This window comes from Meriones unguiculatus, chromosome 11 (assembly GCF_030254825.1).
Source record: "Meriones unguiculatus strain TT.TT164.6M chromosome 11, Bangor_MerUng_6.1, whole genome shotgun sequence".
NCBI lineage: Eukaryota > Metazoa > Chordata > Mammalia > Rodentia > Muridae > Meriones > Meriones unguiculatus.
Window position 1 is genome coordinate 48,810,811 of NC_083359.1, and position 20,627 is coordinate 48,831,437.

Sequence of the window (20,627 nt, forward strand, 5' to 3'; positions counted from 1 at the left end):
CAGCTTTCTATTACAAATAAAGCTGCTATGAACATAGTTGAGCAAATGTCTTTATTGAATGGTGGAATATCTTTCGGGTATATGCCCAGGAGTAGTATAACTGGATCTTGAGGTAGTGCTATTCCCAATTTTCTGAGAAGGCACCAGATTGATTTCCAAAGTGTTTATACAAGTTTGTGTTCCCACCAGCAATGGAGGAAGGTTCTCTTTTCTCCACATCCTCTCCAGCTTGTGCTGTCACTTGAGTTTTTGATCTTGGCCATTATGACTGGTGTAAGATAGAATCTCAGAGTCATTTTGATTTGCATTTTCCTGATGACTAAGGATGTTGAGCATTTCTTTAAGTGTTTCTCCTCCATTCAGTATTCCTCTGTTGAGAATTCTCTGTTTAGCTCTATACCGCATTTTTAAAATTGATTGTTTGATTTGTAGCAGCTTTATTTGTAATAGTCAGAATCTGGAAACAACCTAAATGTGCCTCAACTGAAGAATGATAAAGAAATTGTGGTACATTTACACAATGGATTAAAAACAAGGAAATCTTGTTTTAATTTTTAGGCAAATGGATAGAACTAGAAAAGATCATCCTATGTGAGGTAACCCAGAACCAGAAAGACGTGCATAGTATTATAAGTGGATATTAGCCATACAATATAAGATAACCATACTAAAATCTACAGACCTAAAGAAGCTAAACAACAAGGAGGACCCTAAGGAGTAAATCTCATTCAGAATGGCAAACAGGATAGGCACCAGAAGTGGTGGAAGAGAGGGAACAGGATGGTTGCCTACCATAAGTGGGCTTCTGAAAGGCTCCACCCAACAGAGAATTGAAGCAGATGCTGAGACTCACAGCCAAACTTTGGACAGAACCCAGGGAGTCTTACGGAAGAAGTGGGGGGGTGGGTTAGAAGGACCCAGAGGGAACAGGAGTTCCACAAGAGGCCAACAAGGCCAAAAAATCTGGGCCCAGGGGTCCTGCAGAGATTGATGCACCAACCAAGGACCATGCATGGAGAGGACCTAAACCCCCTGCTCAGATGTAGCCAATAAGTTACATGTGGAGAACTCCATGTGGGTTCTCTAGTAAGGGGAGCAGGGACTGCCTCTGACATGAACTCAGTTGCCTGCTCTTTGATCACTTACCCCTGGTGATGCGGCCTTGCCAGGCCACAGTGGAAGAGGATTCAGGCAGTCCTGATGAGACTTGATCAACTAGGGTCAGATGGCAGGGAGGAGAATTCCCTTTTTCAGTGTACTAGGGGATGGTGATAGGGGAAAAGAGGGAGGGAGGGCTGGACTGGGAAAAGATGAAGAAGGGACCTACAATCAGGACATAAAATGAAAATAAATTATACTTTTCTTCCTCATTATCCTTTGGGTGAAAATTATCATTTCCTTCAAATACCAAAGTGCAGTGAAACCTGGAGCCCATAGCAGTTGTGGCAGATGGGGAATGACTGTCACTCAGGGATGTTACAGGTCCCTTTAAGAGTACCTCAGGATGCCATTTCTCTTAGAAATACAATAGTTACCTAAGATGGCATAGAAGCTTACATATGACCATGTCACCTGGGTCTTTACATCTGGACTGCTCTTTTTGCACATGAACACTCTCCTTTGTTACTCGGGTGTCTTATTTGTTTTCTAGCATCTGATTTTCCTGGAAGGAGGCCTATGTGCATCCCAACTGCAAGCTGCATCCATGTTCCCTATAGGCTGAAGTTCCTGCCCTGATGTGTGGCACTCTCCCAAAGGCTTCCCACAGTCCCAAGTTTCTTTGTCCTCCCTCCCCTGGCTGCTAAGGAGGAAATGCTGATGTGAGTTCTGTTGCTGTACAGGGTGAGCAGATACTGAAGTCTGTGTGAGGATGACCTGTCTCCTCTTGGTGGCCAGGCATCATTCCTAAGCCCCTTCCCACCCTTCCCCCTGCTCTCTCCAGTGGGGGCTATGGAGCAGGGGGATTGGGTTCTCTGTCAGCAGTTCTTGGATGGATCTGGTCTTTGGCTCTCCTTAGCCATTTCCATCCCCAACAAAGCTACCAGCTGGTTTGTGCCTTTTCCATAAGGATGCTCCTTTTGATACCACTGAGCTGTGCCCATGGCAGGGACTCAGCCTGTCCTGTTTTCCTTCTTATCCCTCTTTAGAAATTAATCCTTGTTGTTGCTAGTCATCTTGTTGCTTGAGGAGACCTATCAGGAATTTTCAGTGGACCTTCTGAGGGAAGGCATCTATGGACCCAGATTTGACTTGGGTGTCTGGTACTTATATGGGCTGTGGGGAATAGGTGTGGGTGCGTAGTATGGTGGCTTTTGTTTTTGGGGTGACCTCCTTAGAAAGGCTTCTTTTGTCTACTCTGCAAGATAAGGATCAGAGTTCCCTCAGAAATTGGGGGAAGTTTCGTACCTCTAGCCACCCTTGCTTCATCTATGAGAGAGATAGGAAGGGCATCTCTGTAGCCCTGTAGACTAGTCAGGAAGCTTTGGCAAACATTTCTTTTCCTGTGGTGCATGGGACAGCAATGCCAAGATCAGTATTGAGAGAGCTGGTTCCTGTGAGGCGTGTCTTTGGCCGACAGCCTTCTTTCTCTGTCCACCCAGCTAATCTCTGCACATGTGCACCTCTGGTATCCCACTCTCTTCTTATAAGAACAGCAGTCTTATGGGATCAGAGCCTTACTCATACAGATTAATTTAACCTTGATTATCTCCATAAAGCCTGTCTGAGGTTTTAATCAGGTCCCTGCTATAATAATGAAATACCTAGAAATCAGGCAATTTATAAAGAAAAAAAACCAAATAAACCTTATTTAGCTTTTAATTCTACAGGCCCAGGGGGCTAGCACTAGTGTTATTTTGAGAGCAATTGTTTGACTGGGACATGTTAGCTCTGTCACCAACAGGATCAGTGACAAACAGGGCAATAGGCCAGAGACAGCTCATATGGCCAGTAAAGAGGGACTTTTGGGCTTGGCAACACCAGATGCTACTCAGATACTCATGTGTGCACTGTGCAGAGTGTGTGTGCATATGTGTGTACATGCATACAGTGGCTGTCTCTCAATTCACTGGCATTCTAGCCCTATGAAAGTAAAGGCTGAATAAAACCTGAGCAGAATTCACAGTGCACATTCCAGTGGCTCTCATGTTATCTTGGCTGTGCTAAGATTTGCACTGCTAGCTACTCAACATGAAAATATGATTGTGACACTTGCCTTTTACAAATAAAAGTAGCTTTTCAAAACCCTCTAGGAGCCTGTAAGCTCAGCCAAAGGCCCTCAGCATTCTGTGACCTTCCAACTTAGTGAGCACAGTCACCTATGTGAACCTAGGTATGAAGAGCTGGGGAGTGAGCTGAGCCTGTGGCTCAGTGCTTGCTTGCTTAACATGCATCAGGCCCTGGGTGCTAGCCTCAGCACTGGGGGAAAAAACTTTTTTAAAATATAAAGGCTATAAACCAAGGGTGAGGGTTCTTAATCCATACCACCATTTATCAGAGTCACCCATATCAGTGACTGGCACCCACTGAGCAAAGGATATTGTAGCAGGGGGATGAAGACAGCTTTCTTCAGCATCACAGCAACTACCAGGAGTAAACAAGTCACCATAGGCACAAAGGCTCAACAGTGTGGCTCCATCCTGCTCCATCCTCCATCCATGATATGCAAGTATCATGACAAGCCCAGGGAGCTTGTGTGTGGAGCACACAAGAAGTGGAACTGTTGAGGGTCAGCCAATATCAAAGCCGGAAATAAAGCTGGGTCTTTGGATCCCCAAGCTGCTGCTGCATCCACCACAGCTAGCCCAGAGATGCCCAGCATGTGGAAACCACACTAAATGCCAGGACCTCACTAGCAGGCGTGGTAAGGTTCTGGCTGTCTGCCTCTTGGAAAAGCCACCCAGACTGGGTGTTTTTCTACTACTTGATGTTTATTTAAGCTTTACTTTTTTCATCTACTGTTTAACAGCTGAGTTTCTGTACTATTGAATTAATTTTTTTTTTGAATATGTGATGTGAGCTGTGAGTTGGGAGAAAGCACCCTTTCTCCCTATTGATGGCTGTAGAGCAAGCGGCATTGCAGTAACCTCACCACCAGGGAGCACTCTGACACCCTTCTAACTAGGGACTGGACCAAGTTCTGTAAAACAGGTTGGTGCTCTGGTGTGTAAAATGGGGCTAACAATAATGCTTAGTCCTCTGGTAGGATTGAGAGGGTTAAATGCATATGTGCAATTAAAATACTCAAAAGACTGTGTAAATTACATTTTGAAAAGACAGATTTGAAAAAAGTATCTGAGAACTGTGCCTGTTAAACATTCAGGTGAGACTTAGCACTCTTAAAAGGATTCATTGCTGGGTAATTATTCCAAACACAGTGTTCAGGCCTCCAATGGGCAACGTGAATGGATGTGGCTCTTAGTTGGGGATATGTGGCCATGCCTGGAGACATTGGAGCTCCCTGTCTGGCAAAGCTTGACTGTGGTTATGCCATTGAAAGCAGACTCTGCATGCCTGGTAGCCTTGTGGGTGGAGGCGGGGATGCAGCTGAGTCTGCTGAGAAGCTTAGGAGAACAATGAACCTACGTGAAACGATAGACTCTAGGAAACCTTTACCACTCTTGTGGGTGTTTGATGTATTTTCAGCTCTGTCACTGCTGCTGTGAATATGTCCTGGCAGCTGCAAGTGTGAAAGGGTGAGCACAGTAGAATGGGTGATCTGAGTCTGGAGCTGCAGTGATGCACCGGGCACATGACACTGGTGCCATTTCTTTTTCATTAGGAAGTGAACATAGTGAGGACCCACCAGCGGACACTCATTGCTGTTTACATTGCCTTTATCTTCCTTCACCTTTGTTTTCACAGCTGACTTTATCTACTCTTGTATTAGTTTCTTTATTTGATAGCCGAGAGCTGTAGGGAGCCACTTAAGCCTTTCTCTCTGTTGTTGGTGGGAGAGCCCTTTAGCACCATAGGGGGCGCCATGGCCTTTCCTCTGTCCTTGCTATCTGTTTCCCTCCTACCCCCAAATTGTGGGGTTTTGCTTCTCAGCTGTGGATGTCCAGTGCTGGTGGCTTATTTCAACAGTCAGGTGGGCTAGCAGAGTGATGGGGGCAGAGGTCTTTTACAGGTATAAGATACCAGCTGTGCACGAAGCTTCCTGTGGGGTCATCACCATAGTCACACCTTGCCAATGGCTTTTGGAGATGTGGGGGGAGTCTGGGTCCACTTTAGAAGGGAATAAATATACTACTAACTAGAAGCGATTTCCCCCTTACTATTGTTGCTTAGCCACAGATAATCTATATGGCTTTTGAATCCTGACCACTGCCTTCCTCTTCTTTCCCGGGACTCGGAGTTTGGCATACAAAGAGGGAAGACAAGCAACTTGATTGCTGCCTGTTCCTTTGTTACTTTTGATGTTGAGCCATGACAGAGAGGGCAAGAGAAATATCCTTTGTTTTTCAGTGGCCTTACTAAGCAGTCTGTTTTCTCTTGATATCATGGGAAGGGATTCTCAATCTCAGTGAGGCAGTCTGGCTTGTTGCCTAGCAACACCATTCCAAACACTAGGCAGTTTGAGAAATGAAACTAAGAGTGGGACTTGGAGGCCAGACCCAGGGCTGAACAGCCAGCCCAGGACTTGGCTGAGGGTTCAACAGTGAAATTTTAGGATGAACTGGTAGAGTAGTGGCCATTAAATTGGTCATAGTTCAAGCCCTTGTGTGCCTTAGCCACTGTGACTGTCCCTGAATAGTGCAGCACAGATCCCTCATGCTGGAGATTTGCTTTCCTTCTGAATCTTGGTTCAGTGACTGTGTTAGGAGTTGGAAGGTTCCAATGTGATTTAGACATGCCTCACTTCTTAATTTGTTCATCATATTTCTCAAATGTTTACTAAATGTCTGTTACATAACAAGCACTGTTCTAGGTACTGGAGAGGAGGGGTGAGACTCCATTTCTATTACTTTTAAACTCTGAGCCTCAGTTTTGCCATCACTGAAACACACAGGATGAGATTCCCATTGCTGCTGTGAGGACTAAGTGAGGCAGTCTGTGGAAAGTGGGTCTGGCAGTGCACTCAGTGCCCATGGGCCACTATCAGCTCTTGCACTGTGGATCCTGCCCACAGAGAGTTCAAAGACTGGAAGTGAGACACGGTACAATGTGAGACATGGTACAATGTGAGACATGATGGACAATTGGACGGGAAACAAGGGAGTCATATGGGAGTGACACAATTGTTTTGTCACCAGTGGGCACTATCCACCTCCTTGTGATTTTCGTCCCACCCAGGAGTGAGTCCTGAGCAAGAAATCCTAACAGGAGCCCCAAGGTTGTACACTGTCACCCCTAGCCCAGTGTCTGAAAGCATAAATGCCTTTGACCTGGTGCTGTGGCTGATGGCCACTGACACTAACACAGATATTCCTTCCTGCTGCCAAGAGTGGGAGGGGGGGAATGACAAGGGTCTGTGAGGTGGGATCCAAAGGGTGGCCTAGTTCAGAGGGAAGGAAAACTTTGGGCATAAGTGTGGAAGGACTAAGGAAGCCTTTGCAGAGATGGGCACACTTGCCAGGAAGGGTGGGATACAGAAGTAGCTTTATAGTGGCTTCTTAGCCGCAGCTTGGCTCTGTACTGTGTAGAAAGCACTGAGGAAATGCTATTACAGACAGCAGAGAAGAAGGGGCTCCCACTGGAGCTATGACTGTCCTATACCCAATGGGCATGGAGCTTGGAGTGTTCCAACACCCTGCCCTGTCCTTCCATAATTATTTGATAAAAAGTTGAACTTTACTGATCTATACCATTCCAGATTCCTAGATCTGGCAATGTATTTACTGTCAGATGCAGCAGGAAAAAGAGTCAGAGCTATTTCCCTGGAATTGTGGCTATTACTGGGTCCCAGCAATCTGCCAGTAATGGAAGAGCATTTCCTGTGACACTTCTGGTCCTTAGCACAGGAAACTGTTCTCCAGGAAAATTCAGCTCAGGGTCACTCTGCTAGACTTTGTGCAGACCCAGGTGGTTTAGAGGTGTCTTGCTTTTCTCCTTGTCATGTGAGTGGCCTGGCACTGTGGCTTTATCCACAACTTCTGGAGGTGAGCTATGGGTAGCTCTGCCATTCTCACATGCTGCACCGAAATATTCTCCATTGTGGAATAGTTGATGCAATGAGCTCTTTGATTTTGGGAAACTGTTGTTAGATTTTCTCATGCACATCTACTTGAAATCTTGACTACTATATGCCTCACATTTTGAACACTCCTCTCCTCCAGAGGACAAGTGGCACTGAGGAATAAAAACTGCAAAAGCATGCTGGAGACCTGCCTTGAACTGCTCCGTCCCTCTGTGTCACCCTGTGTGATGTGTGGAGTTGGCTCTGAGTATCACTCTGCTTGCATATTACTAAAGCTTCTGTGTGCCTTCCTGTATGTATGCTTAGTGTGTATACATGCAAGTTGGGCTAGAGGACAGTCTCAGCTTTTGTTCCTCAGGCATCCTTGTTTTTTTTAATATTTAAAAATTTTGTGATTATGATTATGTCACTTTCTCCTTTCCATTCCTCCCTCCAACCACTCCCATGGTCTCCTCCTTGTTCTGTTTTAAATTCATGGCCTCTTTTTTCATAATTGTTGTTGTGTGTATACACACACACACACACACACACACATACACACACACACACGCATGCACCTAAATAAATCAGTACAACCTGCTTCATCTGTCAAATGTTACTTGTATATATGTTTTCAGGGCTGACCATTTGAAATTGGATAACCAATTCTATGTTCTTCCCTGAGGAAGATGATCTGACTCTCATCATTCCTACAGTTGCCTATTGTTCTTTGTGTAGGATTGAGGACTCCTGGACTGTTCCTCATCCACACTAGCATGCCCACCTTGTTTTCTGAGACAGGGTCTTTCATTGGCTGGAGCTTGTCAAGCAGGCTAGACTGGCCCATGAAGTGGGTCCCAGGAGTTCTGGTGTCTCTACTTCTCTAGTTCTGGGATTACAACCATATCATCACTATTGTTTTTGCTTTTTTGGGGTCTGGGCATTGAAGGCATGTCCTTGCACTTGCTGCCTGAGCCATCTCCCTTGCCCCTTGTTAAAGGCTTCTTTCTACTCAGTCCCAGCTTATTTATAGAGGAAAGAGATGGATGCTTACTCTGGGAGTTTTTTTTTTTTTTAATTTTTTTTTTTTTACAGTGCACTTTGGGAAAGGCCAACAGTCACCCATCCACAAATCCTTACTAAAGCTTAAACATTTAGAATAAAGTTGACTTTTGTCTCCTAAGTGGTTGTGGTGACTCACACAGGAAGATGTCTTTTCTCAGGTGCTGAGTTAATGATGGAAAACTGAGGAGATGACACTAGTGGTGGCCAGGGTTCTGATGACTATTTCTAGAAGGCCCTGAGCTCATCATTGTGGCCTGTCACAGTGATGAGCCATATTACTTGAAGTGGAATGATTACCCTGGAGAAAAAATTCTGCAAATTTCTCCTGGTGTTGGTGCCTAGTCAGTGATTGGATGAAGAAATTGGGAGCCAACCCTGAGAGCTCAGCAGTGGGTATCCTGTCAGCCTTGCGTAGGAGTTGATGAAGACTGATTGTTTGTCCCCCTGCCATCCATCTTCATAGCTTGCAGCCCCTGTGCAGGGACAGAGCAGACACCTCCATCTAACTAGCTGGAAAGAGGAGAGAGGCTGTATGATGTCTCCTGCCTTCACTGGGGACAGAGATGCTTGGCTAACATAAATTTGTTTTGTTTATCCCTGGCCAATACTGAGTAGCACTGGAAAAGTAAGATGTGATTTGCATTTGGGACCTAATCCCTTACCATTTAGGTACTCTGAGAGTCCCTCCCTCTCTAAGTACTATATCACCTAGCCCCATCCTTAGCCCAGGAAAAATTTCTTGATCTTTCATCCCTCAGGCTTTTTAGTGATACTTCCTTTGTCTGCTCATGTCTGTATTTTTGCCTGGTGGTCTTCCCTCACATGCCTCCAGGCTCTCTGAGAGCAAGGGTCAGAGATCAGTGGACATTCTCATTTCTCATGCTTTAATTCACAGATGCTCCTTGAATTATGATAGCTTCATTATGATAGCAGAAGCATTTAATAAGCCTAACTTACCAGGGCCATAGAATAGTGGCATAGCCTATGGTAATGCTTGGCTGTTGCCCAGCATAAAGAGACTATCATATGTAGAAATGCTACCCTAGGAAAGCATCAGAATTCAAACTTGGGCCTACACTTCTGTTAAACATGTACAGCATTGTACATCACGGGCTGCCAGCCCCTTGTTCAGTGCCAGACACCTTGAAAATGTTGAATAATTGTTGATCAAGCGAGCAAATGAGAATCAAAGCACTGTGTAGAGGGTGAGTAGTCTGCTTCTGCGTGTGTGTTGATTGCCCATGCCAGGCCTACACTGGTGTTTGAACCTCAGTGTCCTCAGGGTGTCTCTGCAGGGAGCTGCTCTTTGATCTATCAGAAGTTCTTCATGAGGAGTGGAAAAATTGTTCCAAGTGATTGGATTTATCCGACTACTGATGGAATCTTAAGGCCACAGAAGGAGATTGAGACATATTTTAGGAAATATTTCCCAGAAATAGTAGAAAATGTTGCTAGAAAAACAAAGGAAAACAGGGAAGGTCAGTGTGGTGCCTTGGAGGTTTCTTGTTTTTGTTTTTTGAGATAGGGTTTTTCTGTGTAGCCCTGGCTATCCTAGAACTCACTGTGTAAGCCAGGCTGGTCTCCAAATCAGAGGTCTGTCTGCTGCTGCTTCCTGAGTGCTGGGATTAAAGGTGTGTGCCACCACCATCAGGCTTGTTTTTTGTTGATGTATCAATTACTGTCTGCAATAAAAAGAGGACAGTTATGCACCACTGCAGCTGAGGTGGCAGGCAGGTCCTCCCCAGGTTGAGCTCTTGTTGAACAGTCCTTAGAACAGGGAAAGCCTTCCTGGAGGCAGAGGTAATGGAATGCTTTTGTCCCAGTCTGGCACTCTTTGGGAAGCTCTGATGGAAGAGGAGACAGGGTGGGATTGAGATTGGGAGCAATCTTCTTTCTGCCTGGGGTCAGGCTGCTGCACTTCATTCCCCTGGGAAGTAGTCCACCCACTGTAGGAGATGCCATCACTAGGAAGGTAGATGCACAAAGGAAGCAAGCCAGTAAGCAGTGTTCCCCATGGCTACCGTTCAGTTTCTTTCTCCAGGTTCCTCCTTGAGCTTTTCCTTTTGCTAATCTGATGGAGGCCATTCCTGCTGATATAGACTTTGTTTTCAGCAGAAAGCAAGAAGAATGGCAGAGTTTTGGTACTTTATTCTATCAAGAAAACAAGATCCTCTTTCTGGTCTACCTCCAGCTTCCCTTTGTGTCTCACTGATCAGAACTCAGTCCCCTGGCCCTCCTAGCTCAAGGTAAACTGGGAGAGCAAGTGTTAACCTGTCCTGTAGTGTGGAGAATGGAGAGCCCATGTGCTGCAGTGTTTTGTAACAGTCTCCCTCTCTCCTCCTCCCCTCCCCCCACAAACTGGTTGTAATGCTGTGTGTGAGTTTGCTTTAGGAAAGCCTGGTGAGGGAGAGGCCCTTCTGAGACCCCAGGAAACATGGAGAGTATTTTGGGGTTTCATGTAGGGCCTGGGAAACTGCTGCTAAAAAGCCATTGAGTGGATGGTCATTTGTCACAGCATGGAAGGAAGGACTGTCATCCCGTGATAGTAGGACAGCAGTAGTGGTATTAAGTCCATGAACACTAAATGTCACTAGTTGTTCAACTTCTAGTTACACTCTTGTACCAACATGAGTGTAACTAGTGTACTGCCTTTGGGTAACCTACAGCCCTTAGCTCAGGAGCACAGCTATGTGCCCAGCACAGACAGAGGGGTGCAGGCCGCTGGACACAGGGCTCCCTCCTGCCTCATGAGAGCGTCCTGGCTATTCTACACCATGCTGGAGGTCATCAGAGTGTTGGGTGAAGTGCTTGCTGCATTTGGCTGTGGGCAGCTTGACAAACTCTGGGTGCTTGGAGCTCCTGGTGGGTTCTATTGTTTGCTGGCAGCTGTGCTCTGAGTGTCGTTTGGACTCTGCTTCTGTGACTTGTTAGGTAGCTGTCCTCATCTCTATGGCACAACGCCTGATAGAAACAGTTTAACAGTTTTTGCTCCTGGTCTCAGGCCATCATGGGAGAAGAGGTGATGGCTGGGAGGCTTATTCATGGCAGTGGGGATTTGTGGCGTGGCTTGTTCATATCCTGGTGATCAGGAAGCAGAGAGCTGGGGTGGGAGACAGAAAGTTACCATCTTCAAGACCCACTCACAGTGATTCATCTCTGCCATAATCACAAAGGCTCCACCTCCCCAAACCTGGGTTTCAGCCTGCGGGTAGTCTTTTACCTCCAGATCCAACAGTGAACCCGGCTTGCTTCCACTTTTAAGTCCACGGAGCTGCCTCCTCATCCCTTCCATTCTTCCCAGGAGGGAGAAAATGGAGGAGTGGTGACAGTAGCTTAGCACTCTACATTATATAAAACAGCCCATGCTCCTTTCCCTCAGGTCACCTCTATAATTTTGAAGGCACACAGTAGGCTCCTTACTCACTTTTCCCCCATCAACTCCTCTTCTTAACTTTGGAGGCAAGCAGAAGATACCATCACCCTGTTCCCAGACCAGGGCTCAGCAAAGGCAGGTGGGGCACTGACAGCTGCACAGGTGGTGTGCTGGGATGAGGTTTATAGCCCATCCATATTGATAGAAGGGCTTTGTGATTTTCTGCTGAAATTTCACAGTGGGATTTGTCTTGGCCCTCCCAGTAGCTGGGTGCTTTTAATTAATTGCAGATTATGTATGAATCTGTGTGAGAGTTGCCAGTGTGTGATACCATAGCCTGAGGGTGGGTGGAAGCTGTGCAGCTTAGCATCCTAATTATTCATGAGTTCTCACATGCAGTTAGTCTTCTGTGCCATGGGTTAACCCCATCATTCAACCATGCATGAAGCTCATTCACAACAGATGCTGGCATTGCAGCCCTGGGCCATGGCAGACTGGCAGCTGTGGTCAAGTCAGAGCCATGTGTTTTTCTGGTCATACTCCGCTGGTTGTCCAGCTGAAGACAGGAGCAGATGGAGGAGATCCTTGAACACCATATCCACAGTTTCATCTGCTCCTGGGGAGTCATTGCATTTGAGAGCTGGAGGCTTCTTGGTGGGTCAGTTGGTCCGACTTGCTCATTTATGAATTGAACATCTGAGGCCCTGGGTGCAAAAAAACAAAGCAGATTGTACTTAGCATCTGCTTCCCAATCCCCATCTGCCACTTGTTGTGGCCCCAAACAGGAATGAGGTCATTCTTCTCACCCTCCATTTATCCTTCATTACAGACCATGTTGACTTCAGTGCCAACTCAGTGTGACATCCAAGTTGTGCCATATGAGGTGTAACTTGTTTGGTTCCAAGTGACAAGCCGATCTAAGTAAAATAAGGGACAACACTTGCAGCACAGTTGCATTTAAAGCACTGGACCTTTGGGTTTGATTTCTCTCCCAGTCTTCCTCCCAAGGCTCTGCTAAGTGGAAGAGTAGAGCTAGGCAAAACATGCCCATGACCTGTGACCAGGAGGACTCCACTTGACATCTGAGGCTTAAGAATGTTAACTCCACTGAAGCCATTAGAGAGCCTGCCCCCCCTTTGTTCTGGAATGCAACTGTGGTATTGGGCATACACACATGTATGCATACACACCAACCATACCTGGGGCTGTGGGTTCCTCTGTCAAATGGCCTGTGTTCCTAGTCCTATGTCACCATTCCTTTACGACCTTGACCAAGTCACTTCTTGACTTCCAGCTTTCTTAACCTGTAGAGTAGGGTTGATCCCAGTCTTGCTTTGGGAGGTGGTTTGGGAATAATTGAGATTCAGTGTCACTCAGTACCTGGCACATGGTACACAGTCTGCTGGCAGTTATTAAAGGAATGTCTCATGGTTTTTCCATTGTAGGAGGGATGCCACCAGTACCCAAAAATAAGGAATTTGCTATTTTTTTTTTTTCAATTCTGCTGTGATCCAGCCTTCTTCTTCAAGATTAGCATGGTGCAAAATCAGCATGTGCAGAGGTACACTTGGAAGCCAAGGCCACCTCTCTATTTCCTTATCCTTCCATTCTCAGCACAGTGTGCCTGCCTGCTTCTGCTGAGTGCTCTCTGCCCCTTTAGTACTGTGGCACTGCTGCTGCTGCTGCTGCAGTTCCAGTGCACAGATTTGAAACTAGCCTGGGAGGATTAAGGAAGCTTGCCTGTGTGTTATTAGACTACGTGTTGGTCAGCTTTCCCGTAGTACTGTGGCGTGGTACCCGAGACAGCTTCTTAAGAAGGAGGGTTGTGAGGGAGATGGTTCAGCCATGAAAGTGACTCTGCACTATCATAGAACCAGAATCCAGATATCCAGAACTCACAGAAAAGCCAGGCATCCTGGCACACTTCTATAATTCCTATAATAGGGAGTAGAGGCTGGCATATCCCTGAAGCTCACTGGCTAGCCAGCTTAGCTGAATCAGCAAGCTCCAGGATCAGTGAGAGATCTTGTTTCAAGAAATACAGTGGAGTTGGGAGTGGTGACACACACCTTTAATCCCAGCACTCAGAGAGGCAGAGGCAAGGTGGATCTCTGCGAGTTTGAGGCCATCTTGGTCTATAAAGCAAGTCCAGGACAGCCAAAGCTATAACAGGGAATCCCTGTCTTGAAAAAAAAAATAAAAAACAAAACAAAACAGAAAAAAAAAGAAATATAGGGGACTTGAGGAAGAATCCTGATGTCAGCTCTGGTCTGTCTGTGCATAGTTGTGCACCTGTACACACATACGCATGCGTGCACACAGATAAGTTCATGCATATGCACACTTAGAGTACACATACAGAGACACACCACGCATATATAAAAAAATGGTGAAGGTGCTGGTGGTTTGGGGAGATGAACTTTTCACTTTAGACCATGGCCAATTCCATTCATAACGGTGAGGAGAAGAGTGCCCCAGTACTGCTGTGACTTACTTGAAGTTTTCGTTGATCACATTTTGGTAGTATGCCAAGGTTGAGGTGTTTCCTCCAACCCCTGTTGAATTCCCTACAGAAAAGATAATTTAAAATGGTAAAACTGGTAGCTTCAAACACCTTACAGTTAAGAAAACTATGCTTGAATGGTCTGGTGGCTACCAAGGTGTGGAGGTAGGTTTATATTGGAGAGATTGTAGGCAAATGTGGCATCATTGGCTATGATCTTTGAAGACCAATCTTTAACATCTGACTTTATTTGAGTTGTTATTTGAATGTTTTTGGAATGTAATGAGACTGCTATCTGAATGAAATACTAGCTGTTGAATAAGAAAATGGTAAAGGAAAGGTTGTTTTAGGGTCACTGTTTCAAAGCTTTCAGTTCATGGTTGCTTGACTGTAGTCTTCCGGTCTGTGGCTAGACACAGTGTTGCAGTATTGCAGTGGGAGTCTGAAGTGCAGGAAGCTGCTCACCTCTGGGAAACAAGGAGAGAAGGAAGGCATTGGGGTTCTAGTGTCCCTTCAGGGCATGTGTCTTGGTTATCAAACTTCTGTCCACTAAATCTCACCTCTCAGAGGGTCCAGAACCTTCTAGCTATTGCACTCTGCACCAAGCCCTCAACACTTAAATCTTTGGGGTAAATTAAGATCCAGACCGTAACAGGGTACACTTGTCAAATTTCAAACGTCTTCCAGAGAAAGTACAGTAATTTATGAGGACCAAGGACAGGGGCCTCCTTCCTCTGGCTGCATAGCATGAGTGGAGAACTGGGCCTCTGTGGTCCTAGCTGTGACCCTGACCTTCTTATCCCTGAGCCTCAGTCTGTTCATCTGGAAAATAGAAATAGTAGCAGTGTGTGTCTCTGAAGATTGTTACCAGTGTTTGTCTTTGAGGATGGTTGACGCAATGTCTCTTCTCTACTCTGGCCCACTGTAGGAACTTTTGATTGTTGGGGACAGTGGTCACCCCCACTGCCAGTTGTTTCGAGCCCTCCGCTTCTGGGGATCCTACACCTGTGCTTCCCAGGCTTGGTTGTACATTGGCCTCTGCTGAGGAGCTTTAAACAAAAACACCAGTGCCTGGGTCCTGCGGATTGAGTCAGCCAGCTCCTGGGAACAGCCTTGCAGAGGGAAGGAATGTGCAGCCTGCCATTCAGTTGGAGTGTGCCACTCTCTGCTCTCTTTCTGTGCTGTCATGGGGGTGGGGAATGGGGTGAGAGGGGAGGGGCCATCCTTTCCTGTGCCACAGAAGGGCCTGTGCCAGGGACGCTTCCTTTCTCTGCACAGCCACTCCTGCCTCTGGAGGGCTCCTGCATTCAGGAGAGATGCAGAGACAGGATTTGGGGGTAGTGTCCTTTGTTCCTTGATGACAGTAGCCTGTGATTGTCAGTGATGCTACTAGGATGGCTGGTGCTAGAGAAACAGGCAGTATTTGACCAGGCAAGCTAGGCAGCCTCTGCCTTCAGTGTGTTTCTATAAGCCTATGGAGAGTTTCAGATCCCTTCACTGTGAGGTTTTTGCACCAGCACTGTTTGCTCAAAGTGGTTCCTCAAACTCTCCAGGGTGAAGTCTCAAGCCAAGGTGGGGGCATGTGGGAAAGGACATGATCCATCCACAGATTCAGATGAGTTTTTGCTGGTCCTGGCACATAGTATAATTCTTCACTCAGATTAACGTGGTGTGTGTGTGTGTGTGTGTGTGTGTGTTGTATGTTGTGTTGCATATATACTGAGTACAATCACATGGTAGGGCAGTAGGGTGGCTCCTCCTTTTTAAGATGCACCATCCTCTTCATGTTGCCATTGCTTTAGCTATTTCTCAGGGGTTAGTGGGTAGTTTCAGCTTCTCATAGTTTCTTGTGAATGTGGCACTGTCTAGTTCGAACTTGTATTCTTCTTGTTACCTTAATCCCGGGTGCTTTTCTGGTGTCTGCCATATCTCTCATTGAAGCCATACTTTGGGACATACTTCTGCTCTGACTTGCTCCTCTGCACACAGTGATAAAGTGCAGAGGAAAGCCTGGTGTGTTTACTGGTTAGCCTTTACAGCAGTGTTCTGGGAATGGGTGTTCTCACCTTTCCTATCCACCTCCTATCCACAACTTCAGCCTGATCTCTAATGTTAAAAACCATTTGAAGGGGGCTATAGAGATGGCTCAGAGGTTATGAGCACTGCCTGTTCTTCCAAAGGTCCTGAGTTCAATTCCCAGGAACTACATGCTGGCTTACAACCATCTATAAAGAGATCTCATGCCCTCTTCTGGTGTGCAGGTACACATGCAGGCAAAACACTGTATAAATAATAAATAAAATTATAAATATAAAACATAAATATAATAAGTAAATAAATAAACGTTAAAAAACAATTTGAAGTGAACATGGTGAAAGATGTTTGGCTGTGTGGGGGCACTGATAGCTACCACATGAATTTCTGAACACGTAATAAGTAAGATGCAGTGACTTAAGACAAAAACCTGTATGCTCCCATTGTAGAAGTAACTGGTGATCTTCAAGAGTTAAATATAGGGCACCATTCCCACCCTGGAGTATGCCAACAAAGGACATACTGAAGATAGAGTCCAACACTTTTTACCATAGCACAGGTGTTGTGCAGTAGATGACCACATGCCCGGCAGTGGCCTCATCATAGGATAGAATGCTATCCAGCCCTGAAAAGGAATGGAGAAACTAAGCCTGCTTCATCTGAGTGAGCTCTGAAAACGTGCTAAGAGAAAGAAGCCACGTACAAACGATTACAGGTTGGATTTCCTTAGGGACTGGAATCCCTAGGGTGGGTGTATAAGGTTGAGATGGGTGGGGGTGGGGAGAAGAACACCTGCTTAACAGGCAGTGAGTTCTGTTTTGGGTTGGAAAGATGTCCCACACAGATATGCTGATGACTACTCAACAATACTAGATTCTCACTTTAAAATGGCCAGTTTTATGTCATGTGAATTTCATCTCAATAAACTGTTAAAAAAAAAGCAACTGCAACAACAATGGAGTTATGCTGCCTCCATCCACTCCTTTAAGTGGCCCTTTAACATTGCTTTATTTTTTTTTAATTGATTCCAAGCAAATATCATGGTTTTAGATTGGTGAATACTTCTAAAAAGCTGAACTACCTATCTCATTCTTAAAAACTTTAGATAGTAAAATAGAAGCCTTTTTTTGAGATAGTAAAATATTTTGTTTACTTTTGTAAACAGGCTAATTTGTTTTTTGAGACAGGGTTTCTCTGTATAGCTCTGGCTATTGTAGAACCCACTCTACAGACCAGGCTAACCTCCAACTCAGAGATTTGCCTGCCTCTACCTCTCCAGTGCTGGGATTAAAGGCCTGTGCCACCACCACCTGCCAAACTTTTCTTAACTTTTTGTTTCTAAAGAATAACAGGTGAATAGTTTTTGGGACAGTGAGCTACATACCACTAGATGGACTGAAGCAAAGATGCAAGATATGGAGCCATAGTGGTGGAGCATGCCACCTATTTATTATTTATTTATTATTTATACAGTGTCTGCCTGCATGCCAGGAGATGGCATCAGATCTTACCATAGATGGTTGTGAGCTATCATGTGGTTGCTGGAAATTGAACTCAGGATCTTTGGAAGAACAGCTAGTGCTCTTAATGGCTGAGCCATCTCTCCAGTCCCTTCTCTTAGTAGTCTTTTAAAAGATTATTTCTTGATTTTTGACACTGAGACTATGTGTATGTATATAAACAGATATAGGAATAAAATATTAAAAGTGAAGGAAATACTCCCTTAGTCTGGGTCTCTGCTTTCCTCAGTTCCCAGTCCTAGGTGCTATCTTCTCTAGCCTTTTCTGGGTGGAATATCGGTACTCTGTGTGCCACAGTATTCTTGGGGGAGTCACCCCAGGATACTTGGTGACTCTGACATAGGCCCCATCTAGCTCTGTATGTTTGACAAATCTGCCACAGTGCAGAATGGTGTGTTATTAAAAAGGTCAGGCACATGTGTGCTTCTTACTTTGGTACTGATCAAGGGGCCAGGAACTCAAGCTTTGCAGCAGGGAGTTAGTTCCACAGTGGTGGTTCACAGCACAGTTATCAGAGCTGTATGTGAAGACCATTGCTAACAGCAGGTCAGGCTCAGCTCTGTGGGAAGCATGGGTTCCAACTTCTCAGAGCTGTCAGAAATGGTGGCAGCCTGCACTATACCCCACCTAGGACAGTGGCTCTTTCTCTGTGCCCACATCCCTCTGAGGACCTCATGCTTGCCTGTCTTTTCCCAGGTTGTCCTGTCTTATCTAGAATTTGAAGGAACTGTCCTGGTGATTAGAGAGATGAAAACCAAGCCTGAGTACAAACTCACAGGCCAGAGATTAGTTGGGAATAAAGTGGTTAAGGAAAAAAGAGCAGTGATTATGTGGGAAACAGGCTGCCTGGTGGCAGAAAGGAATAGGCATTACATTGAATTCTTGGAGACTTCTGGGGATATTGATGATGATGATGATGATGATGATGATGATGATGATGATGTGTGTATGTGTAAGTGCACACACAGCATGGTGACTTGTAGAGGACAGAGGACAACCCAGACGCTGGTCCTTGCCATATAACTTATTTGTGACAGTCTCTTTCTTCTTAGGTACTGACCACCAGGCTAGCGTCTGGGTCTCTGCAATCTCTACCTTCCATCTCACCACAAGAGTGCTATGTTACACAGATGAGATGTGGGTTGCCTCATCTCATCTGGCTTTACATGGGTTCTGGGACTCAGATCCTGATGTTTACTTCCCACCCACCCCCACCCCCGCCTTTAAAGGAAATCTATTCCTTTGGTTAAGGGGACTTTCCCATGTAAGATACAACTCAATGGCCACCTTGTCCCTGGAGACACCATGACAGGAGCCTGTACTAGTAGGATTTTCTCTTGTCATAATGAACTAAGGGACAGACACAGTCCATACATGTTAACAAGGAGGAGGTGGGCAGAAAGTGGCTTCGGAGGCTTAGGGGTTGGAGGGCCTGTGTTCTTCTCATTGTAAGCACACCTCTATCCTGATTTCCAGGGCACCGGCCTTAAGATTTGTACTCTATGTCTCTGGAGACAAATACTCTGTGTGTGAGTACATGTGGACATGCTTACCTGGAAGAGAATGTGATGACTGATGGAGGGGATGAGGGTGTGGGACTTTCTCAAGAAGTTAGAAGATGACTTTCTTCCTTCTTCTGTGCCTTACATTTTCCACCTGCTACCATGGGTTTCTAAAACCTTTATGAATTCTGATCACACAGAAGTAATTGTTTTCAAGCTGGCTGGGGCCGGGAGTTCATCAGACCTCTGATTTTCTAAAGGCAGATGGAGGGCAATTGGAAGAGTTGGTGGAGCCCTCTAGCTGATGGGTGGGGTGATGGGGTGGAGTGAGCCCCATACTCAGCTACTGTGCATGTCAGGGGACAGGCTTGACTAGGCAGCCTGCCTTAGGGTTCTGTGCCCCTCCCTTTACTAGCTGTATGACCTGGGTCAGTTCCTGTCCCTGTGTATCCTCTGTCTCATCTTCTGTGTTGTGGATATGAGTATCTCTGCTGCTACCACTTCTCACCTAGAGAAATCGTCTGGAAGCCTTGTGCATTGCTGGGCACACAGAAAGCCCCATGTGCTGGCTCCTGGCCATCTCAGCACTTGGAACTGGCCTGAGATACTGACTGAAACTGTAGGTGGGGAGGGGATGAAGAAGGATGCAAGAGGAAGAAATGGAAGAAAAAGCTGGAATGGGCCTGAGGTTAATTTCAAGTTCTATTTTGAAGCTCAGTATAGTTTATCCTTTCTCTGGTAGATAAAAGGGAGTGGGCAGGCAGACAGTGATATAAGAAGCACCATGTTAAGTTCAAAACAATGATGTAGGTTAAGTGTATTCCCATAGAAGAACATTTTTTATATCTGTACACATGGTCTCATGAGCTTTCTCTTTAAATATAACCAAGTATGGGCCTCAGGGGAGTGTTTGTGACAGTCTCTTGAAAGTCTATGAGAAAGATGTCTTATAAAGCTAGAATTAACACACTAATAAGTTACACATGTGCCTGTCTGTGTGCACATATGAATCCATATCTAGATATGCTCTGTGTATTCAACATATAGTCATCATTTCCTTTTTTGTCTAGAGAGGGATTGTAAGACCAGATAGCCTCAGGTCCTCTCCCTCACACTGCAATTTGTTCAGTAACTCTGGAATTCTTTATGTGAACAGGCCAGTGATGTTGGTCTCTGTGTCTCTGCCCAAGTTTAGTCCCTGTGTGTTGAGCTGGGTTCTTGTTCTAAGCATTTTGAAATCATATTGAGGGGTCCTGTGTCCCTTTTGGGTGGGGAAATGGGCATGGATTTGTTGCCTCACTCATGAGCTTTAGGTCAGGGCAATGACATGCAGGAACTTTTCACCCCTTCCTGCTGCTCCACCTCCTTTCCTGTTGTATATATCACGTACCACAGACTCGGGATGGTAAACTCTGTACTTGGGCATGAATGCCTGTCAGCGGGGCAGGAAATTACAGCTGTGAACCTGGTGTTTAGTGTTCTTGGATGAGGCCTTAAGCTTGTTATTAAAGGC

At 45.7% G+C, this 20,627-nt stretch overlaps 1 protein-coding gene across 4 annotated transcripts in view; it reads left to right on the top strand.

The window, feature by feature from the left end:
* The window catches only part of Snx29 (sorting nexin 29), a 423,868-nt gene that overhangs the window by 76,501 nt on the left and 326,740 nt on the right, over positions 1-20,627 (top strand). The window lies entirely within an intron of this gene.